The 14,729-nt window shown below is 34.3% G+C and overlaps 1 protein-coding gene and 1 pseudogene across 2 annotated transcripts in view; both read left to right on the top strand.

The window, feature by feature from the left end:
- LOC125830450 (methylecgonone reductase-like) overlaps positions 1-14,729 on the top strand; it is a 160,614-nt gene that overhangs the window by 70,809 nt on the left and 75,076 nt on the right. The gene's annotated exons all lie outside the window — the stretch shown is intronic.
- LOC125830398 (pentatricopeptide repeat-containing protein At2g29760, chloroplastic-like) lies at positions 4,586-6,483 on the top strand (annotated as a pseudogene).

Below are 14,729 nucleotides of genomic sequence, written 5' to 3'. Positions count from 1 at the left end.
CCCCCTAAAAGAAAATAATCAATAAAACTTACTAGTAATATAATAAAACATCACTTCATCATGAATAAAAATAAAATTATTTTAAATAGCTAAATATTAAATATGATAATTTTGAGACATATGACAAAAATAAGAAGACCAATAATAAGTAAAAAAAAGTAAAATTTTGTTATGTATTTTTAAAAGAAATATTTTGTAATATATAATTACCCTCACACTGTTTCAAAATAGTAAAGATGCATTACTACAACTTGTTATTTAAGTTGCTCTCAATCTTCTTATAATTTTTATAGATTAAAAAATTATTAAGTATCATTCATTTATTCAAGAAGTATGAGGGTCAACAATGTCAACTAAAGAATTTAACACATAATTTGTGTAAGATCTGTTAGGCAAGCCTCGAGAGACGAGAATTGGGCGTTGAGCATGCTTATGGCATACAGTCGAACGCTTAAGGCGTAAGTCTTACAAAACTAAGCTTCATACTTAAGTCTCAGGGTGATTTGTTAGATACCTTCCCAGGAGCAAGCCCCAAGGTGAGTCCCAATAGATCTTTTAAAACACTGTAGAGAATTACAACCATTTGAATTTAATCGATAAGAAAATGCTCATATAATCTTATATACACAATATTCATAAAACAGAAATAATAATAAGAATGGATGTGCAACACAAATTTCTACATTTATCACTTTAAAAAAAGATAGAATCGTTCGAATTTCTTCTAAAGCCACATGCAATTAATAAATTGTAGAAACAACACTAATTGTTTATTTTTGTCACATCAATCTAAAATCTAGAAGAGAAAATGTAATTCTAGTTTGTACCGAGAAGATAGAAGGTGTCATCAGAAAGACGAAAAGACTAGTTTGTGTTGTCTACGACCGAAAGTAATACTAAACTTAGTGGTAAATACAATTACGAGTAAAATAGTAATTTTAATATAATATTATATTTTAAAGACCGTTAATTCAATAATCTAATACTAATAAATTAATAATATTTTTTTCTGTTCAATTTATTGGTTAAACTGATTTTTGCACACCTCTAATGACATTGTTTAGCTTAACACAAAACCTAAAAAACAAATAAATATACTTTTAAAATTTATAGTCTAAAATGAATCTTAGATATTTATATGATTATAAATTTTTATTTCAAAAATAAAAATAAATTAAAATTAATTTATTTTTAATTATAAAAAAATAATATTCTTTCTAAAGAACACTAAAAAATAATGATTATGAGGGAGAAAGTAGCATTACTAGATCCGAACTCCTTAAAGGAAATTGGCTTTTTCTATTCCGCATGGCAGACATGATGAACGTATTAAATTAATCATCACTTCAAAAGTTGTCTTTATTCCTAAATATATAATAATATATTTTTTAACTTTTTGTTTTGTTTTTAGCAATTGTGAATGAGAAGTTAGCTCTCAAGAAATATTTTTTATTTTTTGCCTTCTTTTTGACATAATCCAAAAGTTAACTTTTTACAAAAATATTAATGTAAAAGTTTAGGGATCTCCGCAGGCAAATTATACATAACTTTCCGCAAGTTTGGTTTATGGATGTTTATTTTTTGAAAATATGGATATAGATTGATATAAAAAGAAATAGATGTATATAATAGTTTAGTTGATTTTTTAGTATGATCTAACGATATAAATTGATCTTATAATGAAATCAAAATAGCAATTGAATGAAGAACAAAATGATTGAGGAAGTATTAGATCTAAAAAATGGGCCTTCGTAGCATGATGTAACACCTTGTATTTTAGGCTATGATTTGAATCGTTCTATGCATGAGATTGGATCCGAATCCGATTAATTTGATTATTGTTATGGTTTTGCTCTGATTTTCTTACCTTATTTGAAGTTTATATTTTCCTAAAAGAAAAGACAAAACATTACCATAAATGTTTTTACTTTTCTGGAAAGGAAAATATAATATTCTTCCATATTTTGTTTATTCTTTCCTTAGAGGAAAAATTTGGAGATCTATAAATTGAAGATCCATATTCTCATAGCATAACACAATAGAATTCACAATGTAGTTTTTAGAGAATTTTGTTTATGGGGAGATTTTATGCTTTTTATTAGTTTTTAATTATGTAGACCAATGGTCATATCAAATAATAATATTATATCCTTTAGTATAGTTTTATGTGTCGTCTAATTTATCAACTATATTATTTGCAATTGAAAGCTTCCGCATGACGCCCTAATCACCCTTTAGAACCCAACAAGTGGTATCAGAGCACATGGTTCAATGGTTTAATAACCCAGGTTCATCGAGGTTGAAGACAAGTTCAAGGCAGTTTCAAATCAATTTGCAACCAATTTGATGATAAAGAAGATTTTTGTCCAACTACATGTGGATAAGAGATTTAAACTATATTTTCAACATTTCTGTTGTTGCATCTTTGAAAATAAAAATAAAATATTTTTAAACCATTTTTAACCCATATATGTTAAACTTTATTTTTAACTATGACAAGCAGCAGTGATGAATACTATGTGAAGAACGAAGATATCATGCATATTGTGAAGAAGACGGATCAAATTTTGTCAAGAAAATCCAGCCAAAAGGGGAGATTTGTTATGGTTTTGCTCTGATTTTCTTACCTCATTTGAACTTTATATTTTCCTAAAAGAAAAGACAAAACATTACCATAAATGTTTTTACTTTACCGGAAAGGAAAATATAATATTCTTCCATATTTTGTTTATTCTTTCCTTAGAGGAAAAATTTGGAGATCTATAAATTGAAGATCCATATTCTCATAGCATAACACAATAGAATCCACAATGTAGTTGTTTAGAGAGTTTTGTTTATGGGGAAATTTTCTCTCTACAGTTTTTATGCTTTTTATTAGTTTTTAATTATGTAGACCAATGGTCATATCAAATAATAATATTATATCCTTTAGTATAGTTTTATGTGTCGTCTAATTTATCAACCATATTATTTGCAATTGTAAGCTTCCGCATGACGCCCTAATCACCTTTCATAACCCAACAATTATATCTAGGTGAAAGGGTCAAGTCTTAAATGTGGTAAGTGTGTTGAATGTGAATTAAGATTCAAGGAAATTCTAGCACAAAATTGGGTTAAAAACATCTACAATGCTAAACCTATCGATAAAGTTTGTCATATGAGTTTGCCCTAGAAATGCTAAATATCCCCCCCCCCCCCCCCAATAATTTTTTGTATGAATATAAGATATGATCTTCTTAGAAAAGGATTACAATTCTCATTCCACTTTAATGTAGACATTCTGAGCATACAAACAGGAACAATTTTAGCATAACAGTCTAAGCTAGCATGATATGGAGATAACCAACTCATACCAAGATCACATAAGTCAATCTTCAGAATGTTCGTCTTGAACCCTATTCTATTAAGTCAATTTTAGTGGTTTCAGATTTTTTAGAGGTATCTCCTACTGATATGTTTGGTATGCCTCCGGATAGAGATATCAATTTTTGTATAGGCTTGGAGTTGGGCACTTGTCCAATATCTATCTCTCCTTATTGCATGACCTGATCGAGTTGAGGGAACTCGAGACTCGGCTTCAAGAGCTTCTAAAAAAGGGGTTTGTTTGCCTTAGTGCATCGCCTTGGGATGCTTCAGTGTTGTTTGTGAAAAAGAAGAATGATAATATGAGGGTGTATATAGAATATAAACATTGAATAAGGTCATTATCTAGAATAACTACCCCTCACCTTGCATAGATGCTCTTTTTGACCAGTTGTAGGGTGCTTCAGTGCTCTCAAAGATTGACTTAAGGTTAGAGTGCCATCAGTTTAAAATTAAGTTTGTGAATGTGCGTAAAACAACTTTCATGGCTCGATATGGACATTTTTTAGTTTTTTAGTGATGTCGTTTAGGTTGACTAATGCACCAACAACTTTCATAAGTTTGATGAATGGTGTTTTCAAGTCATAACTGAATTCCTTGTGATTGTGTTTATAAGTAACATTTTGATCTACTCCAAGAGTAAAGAGGAGCATGCAGAGCTCGTGGATTTGTTAACTATTTTTTTTTATTTTCTTAGAGATATTTATTTTCTTTCATAAACAAAACGATTCTAAATACTCCTACTAAATAGAATTGAATTACCGGAATTTAAAATTTAAAATTTAAAATCGAAACCGACCAATTAAATCGAAAAACTAAAATCGAAATTACAATAAATTCAATTTGGTCAATTTTTTCGATCTGAACCAAATTATCCCAGCCCTACGAGCCACCTTTATTGATTTCTGATCATATCGTGGTCGTTATTAAAATTGTGATGAGCTCTCTTGGTGTCCAGAGACTTGTTGTCTTCCTTCATTATTTTATTGTCTATATTTTGAATTTTTGTTAGACAAACTTGTTATATATAGCTCTATTCTTGTATTTTAGACACTCTTGTACGAGTGACACCAGATTTGACATTTGATTTCTGTATATATATTCGTCTTTCTTTGTCATTTTCGGACCCTTTGCTACATTTCTTTTGTTTAAAAAAAAATAATACTACTTAATAATAATCCAAACGTCACTTTGCAAACTCTCTTGATGCACTCTCTTGTCAAATGTTAGTTGTGTAACCAAATGGTGAGGCTTCCCTCCAAACTCAAACCTCCAAAACCCAAAACCCTAATCTCTCTTCTTACATCTCAAACTCAAAAATCACTTCACCACACATTCTCTCCATCTCTTTTGCAAACCCATAAACTCTTCAAGCATTTCACCCAAATCCTCTCTCATGCCATTACTTCAGGCTATTTCACAAACCCATTCATTTCCAGCCAACTCCTCCACCATTGTCTTTCAAATTCTGACTTCACCCTCACTTTTTCTCACACCCTTTTCACTCAAATCCCTAACCCCAATGTCTTTTCTTGGAATTTCCTCATCCGTGCATACTCCCATAGTTCATTCCCCAAGAAGCCATTAGTCTTTACAATCAAATGATGCAGAAAAGTTTGATTCTTGATAATTTTACTTTCCCTTTTGTACTGAAAGCTTGTGGTAGATTAGTTAGTTTTCACAAGGATCTTGAAGTTCATTGTGTGAGTTTGAAATTGGGGTTGGAAGTTGATGTTTTTGTGCAAAATTCTTTGATTTATATGTATTTTCAATGTGGGATTGTTGAGTTTGCACAGAAGGTGTTGTTACTTGGAATAGTATGATTTCTGGGTATTTACAAAGTGGGTGTTGTTATCTAGCAGTGAAGGTGTTTGGAAAATTGTTGCGCGAAAGTGATGTGAGGTTGAATGATGTAAGTATTGTGAGTGCTCTTATAGCTTGTGCAAGAACTGAGTTACTTGATGTGGGGAAGAAGATTCACGGGTTGATTGTGGTCTATGGAGTTGTAATGGATGTCTTCTTAGGTTCTTCTTTGGTTGATATGTACACGAAATGTGGGTGTTTAGAAGATGCTAAAACTGTTTTTGATAGATTGTTAGATAAAAATATAGTCTGTTGGACATCTATGATTGCAGGTTATTTGAAATGTGATATGTGTAAGGAAGCGATAGAGTTATTCAAGGAGATGCTGATGGCTGGGGTTATGGCCGAATCTGCCACAATTGCGTGTGTAGTTTCTGCATGTGGGCATTCAGGTGCACTGGATCTTGGAAGTGGGTGCATAATTATAGCAAAATGAGTGGAATAGAAATGAACCTTATAGTGAAGAATTCTTTGATTGATATGTACTCTAAATGTGGGCTTGTTGATAAAGCTCTAGAAGTTTTTCATTCGTTAACTAATAAGGATGTTTATTCGTGGAGTATGATGATTTCTATGTTAGCTATGAATGCAAGGTCCGAAGAGGCTTTGCAATTATTTTTACTAATGGAAGGATCAAAAGAAGTAAGTCCGAATGAAGTAACGTTTCTTGGAATCTTATCTGCCTGTAGTCATGGTGGATTTGTTGATGAAGGGTTTTACTATTTTGAGAAAATGACTAGGAGATACAAATTATCCCCGGGGATTGAGCACTATGGTTGCCTGGTTGATCTTTTGGGTCGTGCAAATCTTCTGGTTGAGGCTATGTATTTGATAGGTTCCATGCCCATTCAGGTGGATGTTGTCATTTGGCGATCCCTGCTTTTTGCTTGTAATAGACACGGGAATGTAGAGTTGGCCGAGGTTGCTGCCAAAAAGATTAACGAATTGGAGCCAGAGAAGTGTGGGGCACATGTACTGTTGTCTAATGCCTATGCCTCTGCATCTAGGTGGAAGGATGTGAAGATGGTAAGGAGGAATATGGGCGCTGAGGGAATCCAAAAGCAACCTGGATGCTCTTTTATTGAAATAGATGGTTTTGTTCATGAATTTCTTGTTGCTGATAGAACGCACTGTCAGGTTGACATCATATGTGATACACTTCTGGCAATGAATGTCGTTCTAAAATCAAGAGCACCTGAGGTTGTTTTCCTGGATTTCTTACATTAATATGAGAACATCCCCATAGTTGTGTGATATCACCCCTCATGTAAGTCCACCGACTCATTTCTGGTCCAGAAGACATATATGCTCTAGTTACATCTAAGGTTATTTTTCATTTAAGCTCACTGACTATGGACTGCAGAAATCTTTTTGCTTTAAAGTTAAAATCTTTCCCACAAGCTCTCCACAGAGAGGGGTTATTTTGCAACCAAGAATCCTGTCCAGGACCACCCAAAGAGAATGAAAAAGGTATCTGCTTTACTTGTTCACTCAAAACGTGGAAACATCGAGCATCCATACAATGTGGATAGTGTTTGCACTTCGATTCGAAGTTCTGCTATCTAAGACGAGGACATGGGATATGGAAGATACTTAAAATTCCCAAATCCTCGGCCACCTCTATACCCTGCTATATTCCTGATGATCCTGTGATGTCCAGGACGGAATTCATTCAGAATTTCTTGAACAATTCAATACACTATACAATGGATTTTGCTATATCTAAAGTTTTAAACCATTACTATCCTCCTTTCAAACTTATTATATGCTAGTACTACTAAGTACTAACTATGAACTTGGAATCATTCATTGCTTGAGTATTCACAAACTCATAATCCATACAACTTCATCAGATAACATTCTAATCATCAACAACATACCCAGTGAAGTTCCACTAAGTGGGATCTGGAGAGGGTAGAGTATACATAGACCTTATCACTACCTCGTGGAGGTAGAAAAACTGTTTTCGAAAGACAACATTCTAATTATCAATGCAAAAAAATAAAAATAAAATCTAACTGAAAATCTTACATGGAATATATGGGGAAAAGTTCTTCCTTCAAAAAAATTCGTCATTGAGTTTATTAATATTTTCCTCATATTTAAAACTTTATTGAAGCAAGCAGAAATATGACCGATATTTGTAATAACTTATCTAGTACCCTTTCAATTCCTTTTTAGTTGTCATGCCACATTTTTTGAGAGTTAATTTGATTAATTTTCAAAGCTAAATTAGATTGCATTGTTGTCATTAGGGTTGTTCATGGTTATGGTTAAAAAATCAAATCGAACCGCAATCTGAACCAAACCAGTTAAAAAGAACCGATATTTGGTTTGCTTTAATTTTAAATTTTAAAAAATCGATACTATTTGGTTTGATTTTGGTTTTACTAAATGACAACCGCAAAAATAACCAAATCGATAAATGAGATATATAAATTTTATAATTATTTATATATTATTCATAAATAAAATATAAATGTTTTGTTAAATTTTAATTAACTTAAGTCTTTAACTTTACCATTTTTTCAAGCCCAACACTTAAATTTTAGCCCAACTATTACAATTCCAAGTCCATCAAAATTAGGGGTGGGCATTCGTTGTTCGGTTCGGGTTTCTCAAATTTCGGGTTTGGTATTTCGGTAATTGATAGTTTAAAGTAGATACCAAATACCAAAATTTTAAATTTTGATTTGTTAATTTAGAAAACGATAAATTAAACTTCAGTTTAGTACGGTATTTGGTAATACTGAATTGAAATTATAGCCAATTCTATTACAAAGTTAATACTATTTCTCCAATTATTGTATTTTTCTTAAGTGGAGACACGATATAATAGAAGATCAACAAGTAAGAAGACATCAAGAAACGAAAATTGATACAACTAAAAAACATGTATTTGCATTGTTCATGTTTATTCTATAACTTTCTCTTTGGACTTGCAATAATGGGTAATTGATATGTTGATATATGACCTACATTAAGTAGATAAATTGGCATTCAGGAAATATCAAATACCAAATGGTACTAATGTCTCTTACCAAACCCAAACCCGAATACCATAATTCTACAATTTTAGTCCCGAATATCATACCAAATATAAAAAATATACCAAACCCGAATACCATACCAGATACCAAATTTTCGGTTCGTACCAAAAATTAATATTTAAAAATAAATATAAATGTGGCGCCCGAAGCACCCAAACTTTTTTTCTCAAAAAAACTTTATGAGGACCTCCGTAATGAGTTGGAAAACCTTTACGTATGTTTACACCATTTTTACGCCCATATTCGTGTTTATAAGCCCTTTTTTAAAAATCGTCAAAATTCCCCAATTTGTCATATGTATTAACCCAAGGTTCTGGCGCCCGGAGCAACCAAAGTTTTTTTCTAAATTTTTTTTATGATGACCTTCGTAATGAGTTGGGAAGCCTTTACCTATACACATCATTTTTTTAATGCTCATTTCCGCATTTACAAGCCCTTTTTAAAAAACCATCAAAATTCCCAATTTTTCGTGTGTTTTAGCCCATAGATCTGGCGTCCGAAGCACCCAAATTCTTTCTCTAAAAAAACTTTAACAGGACCTTCGTAATGAGTTGAGGAACTTTCACGTATGCTCACACCATTTTTTTAACGCTCATTTCCGCATTTATAAACCCTTTTATAAGAACCGCCCAAATTCTAATATTTTTCGTGTGTTAACTATTGATCTGACGCCCAGAGCACCCAAATTTTTTTTCTCAAAAAACTTTATGAGGACTTCCGTAATGAGTTAGGGAACCTTCACGTATGCTCACACCATTTGTTTAAAGTCAATTTCCGGATTTACAAACCCCTTTTTAAGAGCCGCCCAAATTCACTAATTTTTCGTGTGTATTAGCCCATTGATCTGGCTCCCGGAGCACGCAAAATATTTTTCTCAAAAAAATTTATGAGGACCTCCGTAATGAGTTGGGGAACCTTCACGTATAATCACACCCATTTTCGCATTTACAAGCTATTTTTTAAGAATTGTTCAAATTTTCCAATTTTTCGTGTGTTAGCCCATGATCTAGCGCCCAGAGCATCTAAAAAGAATTTCTCAAAAAAAATTATGAGGACCTCCGTGATGAGTTGGAGAACCTTCATGTATGCTCACACCATTTTTAACGCCCATTTATGCATTTACAAGCCATTTTGAAGAACCTCCAGATTTTCTAATTTTTTTTTTGTATATTAGCCCATAGATTTGGCACCAGGAGCACCAACAACTTTTTCTAAAAAAACTTTATGAGGACCTTCGTAATGAGTGTGGGAACCTTCACGTATACTCACACAATTTTTTAACGTCCATTTCCTCATTTATAAGCCCTTTTTTAAGAACCACTCAAATCCCCCAATTTTTTCGTGTGTATTAACCTGGCCCCCAGAGCACCCAAATCTTTTTTCTCAAAAAATATTATGAATACCTCTGTAGTGAGTTGGGGAACCTTCACGTATGCTTACACTATTTTTTTAACAATCATTTCCACATTTAGAAGCTCTTTTTTAAGAACCGCCCAAATTTCCCAATTTTTCGTGTGTATTAGCCTATGAATTTGGCACTCGGAGCACCCAAAATTATTTTCTCAAAAAACTTTATGAGGGCCTCCGTAATGAGTTGGGGAACCTTCACGTATGCTCACACTATTTATTTAACATCTTTTTCCGCATTTACAAACGTTTTTTTAAGAGCTACCCAAATTCCCCAATTTTTTGTGTGCCCATGGATCTGGCGCCCCTAGCACCCAAATTTTTTTCTCTAAAAACATTATGAGGATATCCGTAATACCTTCACGTATACTAACACAAGCCCATTTCCGCATTTACAATCCATTTTTTGAGAACCGCCCAAATTCGCAAATTTTTCGTGTGTTAATATTAGCCCATAGATCTGGAGCAATGAGCACCCAAAAAAATTTTCTCAAAAAATATTATGATGATCTCCGTAATGAATTGAGAAACCTTCACGTATGCTCACACAATTTTTTCAACGCCCATTTTCGTATTTACAATCCCTTTTTTGCCCAAATTTCTCAATTTTTCATGTGTATTAGCCCATAGATCTGGCGTCCGGAGCAATCAAATTTTTTTCTTAAAAAACATTATGAGGACCTCCTTAATGAGTTAGGAAACCTTCACGTATACTCACACCATGTTTTTAATATCCATTTCCACATTAACAAGCCCTTTTTTAAAAACAACCCAAATTCCCCTATTTTTCGTGCATAATATCGCATGGATCTGGAGCCCAGAGCACCCAAACATTTTTTTCAAAAAACTTTATAAGGACCTCCGTAATGCGTTCGGGACCTTCACGTATGCTCACACTTTTTTTTAACGCCTATTTCTGCATTTACAAGCCTTTTTTTAAGAACTGTTCCAAATTTTTGTATGTTAATGACCATGGATCTGGCGCCCAACGCACCCAATTTTTTTTTTCTCAAGAAACTTCATGAGGACCTCCATAATGAGTTGTCAAACCTTCATGTATACTCACACCATTTTCTAACGCTCATTTTCGCATTTACAAGCCCCATTTTTAAGAATCGCCAAAATTTCCCAATTTTACGTGTGTATTAACACATGAATTTGGCACCCGGATCACCCAAATTATTTTTTTCTCAAAATACTTTATGAGGACGTCCGTAATGTGTTGGGGAACCTTGAAGTATGCTCACACAATTTTTTTAACGCACATTTCTACATTTACAAACTCTTTTTTAAGAACCGTCCAAATTTCCAAATTTTTCATGTGCATTAGCCCATGGATCTGGCGCCTAGAGCACCCAAAATGTTTTTTCTCAAAAAAAATTATGAGGACCTCTGTAATGAGTTTAGGAACCTTCACGTATACTGATACCATTTTTAATGCCAATTTCCGCATTTACAAGTCCTTTTTTTAGAATTTCCCAAATTTCCAATTTTTTCGTGTGTATTAGGTCATGAATCTGGTGCCTGGAACACCCAAAAATTTTATCTGAAAAAACTTTATGACCACCTCCGTATGAGTTGGGTAACCTTCACGTATGCTCACACCATTTTTAACGCCTATTTTTCGCATTTACAAGCCCTTTTTTAAGAACCGCCCAACTACCCTAAATTTTTGTATGTATTAGCTCATAGATTTGGCGCCCGGATCAAAAAAATTTATGAGGACATCCGTAATGAGTTGGGGAATCTTCACGTAATTTCACACAATTTTTAACGCCCATTTCTGTATTTACAAGCCCTTTTATAAGAACAACTCAAATTTCTCAATTTTTCGTGTGTACTAGCCCATTGATCTGGCACCCAGAGCACCCAAATTTGTTTTCTCAAAAAACTTTATGAGGACCTCCGTAATGAGTTGGGGAGTCTTCATGTATACTCACACCATTTTTTTTAACTTCAATTTCTGCATTTACAAGCCCTTTTTAATAACCGTTCAAATTTCTCAATTTTGTGTGTGTATTTAGACATGGATCTGGCGCCCGGAGCACCCAAATTTTTTTGCTCAAAAAACTTTATGAAGACCTCCGTAATGAGTTGGGGAAACTTCACGTATTCTCACACCATTTTTAACGCCTATTTCCGCATTTACAATCCATTTTTTAAAAATTGCCCAAATTCTCCAATTTATCGTGTGTTAAGCCTATTGATCTGACTCTCAGAGCACCCAAATTTTTTTCTCAAAACACTTTACGAGGACCTCTGTAATGAGTTGGGGAACCTTCACGAATACTTACACCATTTTTCAACGCTTATTTCCGCATTTACAGGCCTATTTTTTAGAACCGTTAAAATTCCATAATTTTTCGTGTGTATTAACCCATGGATCTGGCGATTGGAGCACCCAATTTTTTTCTTTCTCAAAAAACTTTCTGAGGACCTCCGTAACGAGTTGAGGAACCTTCACGTAGGCTCATACCTTTTTACGCCCAATTTCGTATTTACACGCCTTTTTTTAAGAACCGCCCAAATTCCTAATTTTTCGTGTGTATTAGCCCATGGATCTGGCGCCTAGAGCACCCAAAATGTTTTTCTCAAAAAACTTTATGAGGACTGTCCTAATGAGTTTGGGAACCTTCACATATACTCACATCATTTTTAATGCCAATTTCTGTATTTAGAAGTTTTTTCTAAGAACCGCCCAAATTCCCCAATTTTTCGTGTGTATAAGTCCATGGATCTGGCGTTCGAAGCACCCAAATTTTTTTTCTGAAAAAACTTCATGAGGACCGCCATAATGAGTTAGAGAACTTTCACTTATGCTCACACCATTCTTTAACGCCCATTTCCGCATTTACAAGCTATTTTTAAGAACCGCCCAAATTTCTCGATTTTCGTGTGTATTAGCCCATGGATCTTGCGCTCGGAGCACCCAAAATTCTTTTTCCAAAAAACTTTACGAGGACATTCATAAGGAGTTGGGGAACCTTCACGTATACTCACACCATATTTTAACGCCCATTTCCACATTCACAATCCCTTTTTAAGAACTGCCCAAATTCCCCAATTTTTTGTGTGTATTAGCCTATTGATCTGGCGCCCGGAGCAACCAAAATTTTTTTCTCAAAAAATTTTATGAGGACCAACGTAATGAGTTGGTGAACCTTCATGTATACTTACACCATTTTTTAACGTCCATTTTCGCATTCACAAGCCCTTTTTAAGAACCGCCCAAATTCCCCAATTTTTTGTATGTATATGCAAATAGATCTAGCACCTAGTGCACCCAAAATTGTTTTCTCAAAAAACAATATGAGGACCTCCGTAATGAGTTGGGGAACCTTCACGTATGCTCACGCCAATTTTTTAATGCCCATTTCTGTATTTACAAGCCCTTTTTTTTAAAATCACCCAAATTCCCATTTTTTCGTGTGTTAAGCCTATGGATCTGGCTCTCAAAGCACCCAATTTTTTTTCTCAAAAACCTTTATTAGGATCACTGTAATGAGTTGATGAACCTTCACGAATACTTACACAATTTTTTAACGCCTATTTCCGCATTTACAAGCCCTTTTTAGAACCGCCCAAATTTCCCAATTTTTCGTGTGTATTAACCCATGTATCTAGCGTTTAGAACACCCAAATTTTTTTCTCAAAAAACTTTATGAGGACCTTCATAAGGAATTGGGGAACCTTCACGTATACTCATACCTTTTACGCCCATTTCTGTATTTACAATCCCTTTTTTAAGAACCGCCCAAATTCCAATTTTTTTGTGTGTATTAGCCCATGGATGTGGCGCTCGAAGCACGCAAAATATTTTTCTCAAAAAACTTTATGAGGACCTTCCTAATGAGTTTGGGAACCCTTACGTATACTCACACCATTTTTTAATGCCCATTTCCGCATTTAGAAACCTTTTTTTAAGAACCGCCCAAATTCCTCAATTTTTTTGTGTGTATTAGCTCATTGATTTGGCGCCTGGAGTACCCGAAAAGAATTTTCGAAGAAATTTCATGAGGACCTCCATATGAGTTTAGGAACTTTCACTAATGCTCACACCATTTTTAACGCACATTTTCACATTTACAAGCCCATTTTAAGAACCGCCCAAATTTTCCAATTTTCGTGTGTATTATTAGCCCATGGAGTTGGCGCCCGAAGCACCCAAAATTCTTTTTTCAAAAAACTTTATGAGGACCTCCGTAATGAGTTGGGGAACCTTCACGTATACTCACACCATTTTTAACTCCCATTTTCGCATTCATAATTCCTTTTTAAGAACCGCCCAAATTCCCTAATTTTTCGTATGTATATGCCCATGGATCTGGCGCCCAACACACCCAAAAAACTTTTTCTCAAAAACTTTATGAGGATCTCCGTAATGAGTTGGGGAACCTTCACGTATGCTCACACTATTTTTAACGCCTATTTTCGCAGTTATATGCCTTTTTTCACGAACCACCCAAATTCCTTAATTTTTTGTGTGTGTTAGCCCATGGATCTGGCGCACGGAGCACCCAAATTTTTTTTCTTAGAAAACTTTATGAGGACCTCTGTGATGAGTTGGGGAACCTTCATGTATATTCACACAATTTTTTTAACGTCTATTTCTGCATTTACAAGCCCTTTTTTAAAAAATGACCCAAATTTCCTAATTTTTCGTGTGTATTAGCCCATAGATCTGACGCGTAGAGTACCCCGACGCTTGTCACGATGACTTAGACAACGATATATGCCTTTGGGGGTCTGCTGGTCGGCAAGCATATTATGGTGGGGGCATGTATCGCTTCTAGCCCCAAAGTCCAACTTAGAGGCATTCATTCAGAGTCCTGCACACTGTACTGCACCATAACATTACATGTGGATCCTTGATATGTAATGGCCACCATTGTCCTCGACTACCGTGCATCATTGATACATAAACTTACACCTCAATTAAGAGATATGAACTTTCGAAGTCAACTTATAGAACTCAACGTGAGTTGAGGTCGATCCCACAGAGAATATCTTTACAGAAATCATTTCACTGTTGCGTTTTACTCAAAT

The sequence above is a fragment of the Solanum verrucosum genome, unplaced genomic scaffold (genome assembly GCF_900185275.1).
Source record: "Solanum verrucosum unplaced genomic scaffold, falcon-dt-bn FXZP01000228.1, whole genome shotgun sequence".
NCBI lineage: Eukaryota > Viridiplantae > Streptophyta > Magnoliopsida > Solanales > Solanaceae > Solanum > Solanum verrucosum.
The sequence above is the reverse complement of the archived record's forward strand: the minus strand, read 5'-3'. Positions and strand labels throughout refer to the sequence as shown.